The following is a 7089-nucleotide window of genomic DNA, read 5'->3' on the forward strand; positions in this document are numbered from 1 at the left end:
GATCTTGTGTTTTTGGTTAGATTAAGCTTTGGTAAGGACTTTCAAGGGTGATTCCAAGCTCCTTAGTTACTCTTACTCACCAAGGAAGGTATAATCTCTTAACCTTGAATTTTTATTGAATATTAAGAGCTTATTATGAGTAGGATAGTTCATGAGAAGCATGGTGATTGAATATGTAGAGATTAGTTGGTTTTGTGATGTTTTTGGAGTTGTAAATCTTGGTTATTAGTTAATGAACTTAAGAATAGTTTTAGTTCATGTTTGAGAATAATATAAATTGAACAACTTGAGGTGTTGGGGCTGTTGTAGTGATGTATGGATGGAGTTTGGTTGTGTGTTTGAATTGTGATTGATTTGTGGTTGATTTGGAGTAGGATAAAATTTGGTAATCGCGTAAACATAGCCGCCGTAATGCCCGATTTACTTTAGACTGTTTTTGTTCTTAACATCAGGACCCATGAACTCACTGTTAGGTTTTGACCATTGCTATGATTAGATAGTTCATGTTACGAGCTTCATTTTGATATGTGGTTCGCTTGAATCCTATGTACGGTTTAGGAGAAACGACCGTTTTAAGTAACGGCATTTCGCAACCGAACCCTCACCCCTCGCCTTACTTTGAAACCTTGGTTAAGGACTTTAAATGACTAATTGGGGTATGAAACAATTACGTTAAGTGGATTAGGTAGTTGATAGGGTACTCGCAAAAGAATCACCTTAAAACCCTTAATGGTTAATTTATTAAAAATGGTGGAGCCGAGGGTACTCGAGCGACTTAAGTGAATTGTTAAGCACAAAAGCAAACGTTAAGGTCTAATTGGTTAAAGTATAGATTCATAAGCGACTTTGGTTTAATTCCAACTTATATGTTGTTTATAGGTTACCAGACTCGTTCCAAGCCATTTATCACCCCCAGTCGCTCAGGCAAGTTTTCTACCCGTTATACTGTTGTTGTGATGTATACATATGTATATGCATTATCTTGTGATAGATGCATGATGGTTAATTAGCAAATCTTGCGATATATTGGAGCATGTGATATGGTATATATGCATGTCTGTTTCGTAATCTTGATATATATCTGTTGATTCAAATGTTTATTAGTTGCATAATACCTATGCTAGAGACAAGCAGTAATTGCGTATACCCTTAGTATAAGGGACCCAAAGGTGAACATTTTCTAAAACCTGGAGTCGATGTTCCCGAGTATAATATATATTTATATATATTTATATATATATAGATATAGTTTTCAAAACTATGAATCGAATAAGGTTTATTCGATAACTTTATTTTTATTAATGAATATTATTTTGAATATTCATTGAAGGGCTTATGACTCCGTTTATTCATATTAATGAATATTATTTTGAATATTCATTCGAGGACATATGACTCCGTTTATTTTATTTAATGAATATTATTTTTGAATATTCATTCGAGGACTTATGACTCCGCTTATTTACTAAATAATATTCTTTATTTTATTAAAGAATAATGTTTCGATAATCAAACTTATTTTCGATTATTCAAATAAAGATCATACTTTCGTATAAGTATATCTTTGGTTATTGTATTCATTTCAAGTATGAGTTTTAAAACTCCTACCTCGATTATTTTTATAAGGATCATCCTTATGGGAATATTATTTAAATAATAATATTTAGATACTTTCTAACATATCGGGACTGATTTATTTTATTAAATCAGCGTTACTCTAAACATTCTTTAAAATGTTTTCGAGTCTTCAAAATGATTTTAAAAGTTAGGGCGGATCCCAAAACTCATTTTTATATTTAAGATCCTCCTTTCGAAGGGGATTTAAATACTCGCTCAAAACCTGAGGGATCCGGCTCTGTGGTGTGTTTTATATTCTCAACAAGGTTGCTATTTTGATAAAAGAGTTTTTGATTACTTACCCAACACTCGGGAAGTAAAATTCTTGGAAAAAAGTTAATCCATTAACAGGAATCGCCTGGGAAATATCGATGAGTTTTCCTTTCCAACTAGATACGACTTCTTACTGGAGCCGTATCAACAAGTTTCTACTTGGGGAAAGGGGGGACGAGCTTTACGTTTCAGAGTCATGGATTTTATCTGAACTAGGAGTGGCGTAAGTGGTCGAGTGGCACCGGCCCATCCTAATTATATTGGCCCAAATGGCCTGGAAGTTCTGCTAAAGACGGTCCATTCATTAGGAGTCCAGTGTTCGATTGACAAGTAAATCCGACAGGTTCTCCTCTACATGTAGAAAATGGTGGGGTTGCACTACTACGACTGATCATCGTAAGTGGTCTTCCTGGCGCGGTAAACTCCCGTAATGAGTTCATCATCCAGTTGGATATTTCTGCAACACTACCCAGAGCACTTCGATAGAAAGGCTACGGCTGGGCGATTGTTGAGTGTTGGCAGGGTCGAGTTTTCAAAATGATGTTTCCATCAAATGAAGTATCTCATAACTTCATTTCTTTTGAATGATATTTCAAAGATTGATTCTATACAAGTTATGCCTTGTAGCTCCATATATGTGATGAACTATTTATACCTTGAACGGTGGTAGTTCAAGTAGTATTCGGAAAGGATATAAGTATATTGGAGTATCTTGTAACTTCATCCTTTCAACTTATATCTAGTAAATGATTATCTTATGCATGACAAAGATTTTCAGGAAAACGTTGAGACAAGGTTAGATATATGAGATCACCTTGCAACGATATTTTTATACAGTTATAAACTGGAACTATGTGTATATTATACATGGCAGAGGATTTCAAAGATTTTGAAAAGTATATAAGTATATATACTGAATATTTTGCGACTTCGTCGTATTAAGAGGTCAAACTTGGTTCATTTCTTCTTGACCAAGACTTTCATGAGTACTATGAGAATGCTCATATATTGTTAATTATTATGCATATTATTTGGGTGGGCTTGTTGCTCACCCTTGCTTTCTTCTCTCATCACACAACATCAGATAGAAAAGATGAACAGGACCAAGCTTCCAATTCGCAAGCGGTTAGGAAACGTTCCGCAGTTTTCTGGAAGTATTGATGCCGCTGTAGCTGAGGTAGGAACTACCAATAGGCTAGGCTTCAACTATTGATGAACCAGACATATGTATATTCTGAATTGTAATAATGGCAAATAATATATAAATTATTCAGAAACCCTTTTGAGGTGAAATGGTTTATAATTGTGGAATAAATGACTTGTGTTATTTTTGGTTTTCATCTCTGAGACTATAACTTGTGGTGTGTGTGTGTATATTGTGGGGTCACAGTACACAGTAGTTGGTTGATTGTTAAGGTTAATTATTATTAAGGGAAATGGAACTCGTGACAACCCGGATCCCTGACCCCGGATCTGGGGGTGTTACACCTGTGAGCTTGAAATGGAACGAGATGAGCTGATAGAGAAAGGAAGAAAGAAAGGTGGATCTGTGGCATTGGTATCTAAGAAAGAGAGAGTGGTGGAAATGAAGGTTGAAGCTGTTAAAACTGCATCAAACATTAATGTTTGTGAAGGCAGGTTTGAGATGAGCAAGGGAAAAAGGGTTTATGGCTGAAGATGAAGATTGTCCAAGCCAAGATGACATGGATGAAGTTGATGAGCATCTAGCCTTTCTGTCTGGAAGATTTGCAAAGCTCAAATTCAAGAAAATTTTTGGAACTACAAAGTCCAACATAAGCATGGTTGACAAAACCAAATTCAAATGTTTCAAGTGTGGGCTAAGTGGTCATTTTAATAATGAGTGCAAAAAGCCAAATTCAAAAAAGAAAAGTTTGAGCCTGTAGACTACCAAAAGAAATACTTTGAGTTGCTAAAATAGAAAAAGAAGGCTTTCATAACTCAAGAAAATGGCTGGGTAGCTGATGAAGATGATGCAGATGAAGACATGAACTATGTCAACCTTACTCTCATGACCAAGTCAGATGAAAAAAAGGTTAGCTCATCTAGCAATCAGGTAATCACTACAAATCTTTCACATCTTTCTAAAGATAAATGCAATGATGCAGTTAATGATATGTCTACTAAATTGTATCATTTACGTGTCACACTTAAATCACTCACTAAAGAGAACACTGGAATTAAAAAGAATAATATGTTTTTGAGTGATAGAAATGTTGCGTTAAAAACTCAATTTTTTGAGGTTGATAAATTGAAAATTCAGTGTAAAATTGCTAAAGATGAGTTAATCGAGTCTTTGAAGAAAGAAGAAATTCTGAGAAAGCAGCTTGAATAGAACAAGAAGTCATTAAGGCCTGGAAATATTCTAGGGATGTTAGTGCACAGATTTCCAACGTTCAAGGGATTGAATCATTTGGTGAAGTAGCCTGGAAGAAAGATAAAAAGAAATTGGACCAATAGTTAGTTGATGGTCTATCAACGGATGTTGAATTAACGGATGATGAAGCTTATCCGTTCAATGATAAAGCTCATTCGTTGAAGGATGAAGCTCATCCATTGAAGGAGATAAAGACCATCAGCTAAGAAAAGCTAGCAAAGCTTAATAAGATATATGGCTCAGTTACAAATAATTTTCTCTTAGGAGAATCAAGCAAAACCAAGGATGAAGGGAAAGTGAATGTAGGGTGGCTGTCAATTAAGCAATTAAATGAAAGGTTGGAAAAGATTAAGGTTAAAACAGAATCAAAAAGGAAAACCAATAGGATTGGGAAAGTAGGGATTAACAAACATAATAACTACACTCCAGAAAAGTATGCACCTAGAAAAACTTATGTAATGTGTGGTAGTGTTAATCATCTGTCTACTAATTGCATGTCTGTTATAAATGCACCCATACCTGCACCTTCTTCTTTTCCTAACATACCTATGTCACCTATGCATATCATGCGGGTTTCCCGCAGAATACTCTTTCACATTTTGCTAATATGTTATTCATACAAAATCCTTACTATGTTGCATTTAATATGTCACAAATGCCATATAACATGCCTTAATGGAATAACATATTTGCACAACCTATGCCATATCATGTTAATAATAATGTGTTCGATGAATCTCAAACTAATCATGGGTTTCAAAGGCCTATTCCAAAGATAAAGGTTGATCTTAAATCACCTAAGTCTAATGGTGGAAAGTCTAAGAAACTTAAGAAGAAAGCTAACAAGGGAGGACCCAAGGAAACTTGGGTACCAAAATTAACTTTATTTGGTTTTGATGTGTGCAGGTAAACAGAAAGAATCTATGGTATTTGGACAGTGGATGTTCAAGCCATATGACTGAAGATTCTACCATGCGCACAGAGTTTAAGGAAAGAGCTGGCCCTAACATTATCTTTGGAGATGACATCAAAGGATATACTATGTGATATGGCTTGATTTCAAAATGGGATGTCATTTTTGATAAGTTGCACTAGTTAATGGACTCAAGAACAATATTTTGAGTGTCATCCAACTATGTGATAAAGGCAACTCAGTTACCTTTAATTCTGAAGCCTGTGTTGTCACTTGTAAAAAAGGCAGCAAAGTGGTTCTTACTCGAGTAAGAAGAGGAAATGTGTACCTAGCTGACCTTATCTCCACAAATTCAGATTCAATGAAAGGTGGCTATGGCATAAGAAGCTGTCTCATTTAAATTTCAAGACAATGAATGAATTGGTCAAGAAAGACCTTGTTAGAGGCATTCCTCAAGTTGAATTTTCAAAATATGGACTATGTGGTTCTTGTCTAAAAGGAAAGCAAATGAAAACATCATTCAAAAGGAAGCTTGAAATAATAATTGATGAACCATTACAACTGTTGCATATGGATTTATTTGGACCAGTCAATGTATTGTCAACTTCCAAGAAGAAGTATTGCTTAGTGATTGTAGATGATTTTTCTAAATTCTCATGGACATATTTTCTTGGATCAAAAGATGAATCAAGTGAAATCATCATCAATCACATCAGGGAAGTCAACAACCATCCTGATCTCAAAGTTAGAAGAGCCAGGAGTGACAATGGAACTGAGTTCAAGAATTATACAATGAGGTTATTTTGTGAAGAAAATGGAATCATGCATGAGTTCTCAGCTCCAAGGACACCACAACAAAATGGAGTGATTGAGAGAAAGAACATGTCATTGATTGAAGCTGCAAAGAATATGCTAGAAGAATCAAAGTTACCAACATATTTTTGGGTTGAGGTTGTCAAAACTGCATGTTACACTCAGAATATTTCTTTGATCAATCAAGGCAAAGGCATGACTCCTGATCAATTGTTCAAAAGAAGGAAGCCAACACTAAGTTTTCTTCATATTTTTGGATGCAAGTGCTATATTCTAAGGAATAAAGCTAACCAACATGGAAAGTTAGATGTAAAAGATGATGAAGGTATATTTGTTGGATATGCTATTTGTAATAACCCCAATTTTTGGAATTTTTGAAACCCTGATGAATAGTAACTTTTACTGATGATGCTGATTAAGGAAAAATATCAGACCACGCTATATAGGAGTACTGTTATGGAAATTCTAAGATCGTATTAGTATTCCATAAAATATATAAGTGTATGTAAAGGTCGTCAGAATTCGAATTCGAACACTTTTATTTTTCCCGAAAATCCACCAGATACCGAAAGAATTAAACATAAGGTAACATGATTAAAAGGATTTAAATTCAAGAATTATAAGAGAGGATCATAAAAGGAATATAAAAGATTGTAAAAGGTTTAGGGGAACCCAAGTAATGAGATCCCGGATATGATCCTTCAAACGATCAATGAGAATGAGAGTTAAAGGAACCGTATAACAAATAAACGATTAAGGGGCAAGCACATACAAGTAGAATGGGCAAGAAGCTTTCTAGAGAAGCTAAAACATGTGGTTAAAGGTTAAGACACCCTTACACCACAAGAAGTGGACATGTGGCATATTGATGATGCAAGCAATGATGTAATCAAAAAGCAAAAGCAAGACATTTTACAAGGTTGATTTATAACCAAGTAAATTCATTTCACTTTCCAAAAAATCAACCAAGCACCATTCATCTTCTCTCCCCCATTCCAAGCTTCAAAGCTCTCGGCCAAAACAAACCCAGAAACTTCAAACTGTCATATCTCCTTCAATACTCACTCAAATGTTGTGT

Source organism: Apium graveolens, chromosome 4 (assembly GCF_009905375.1).
Source record: "Apium graveolens cultivar Ventura chromosome 4, ASM990537v1, whole genome shotgun sequence".
Lineage (NCBI taxonomy): Eukaryota > Viridiplantae > Streptophyta > Magnoliopsida > Apiales > Apiaceae > Apium > Apium graveolens.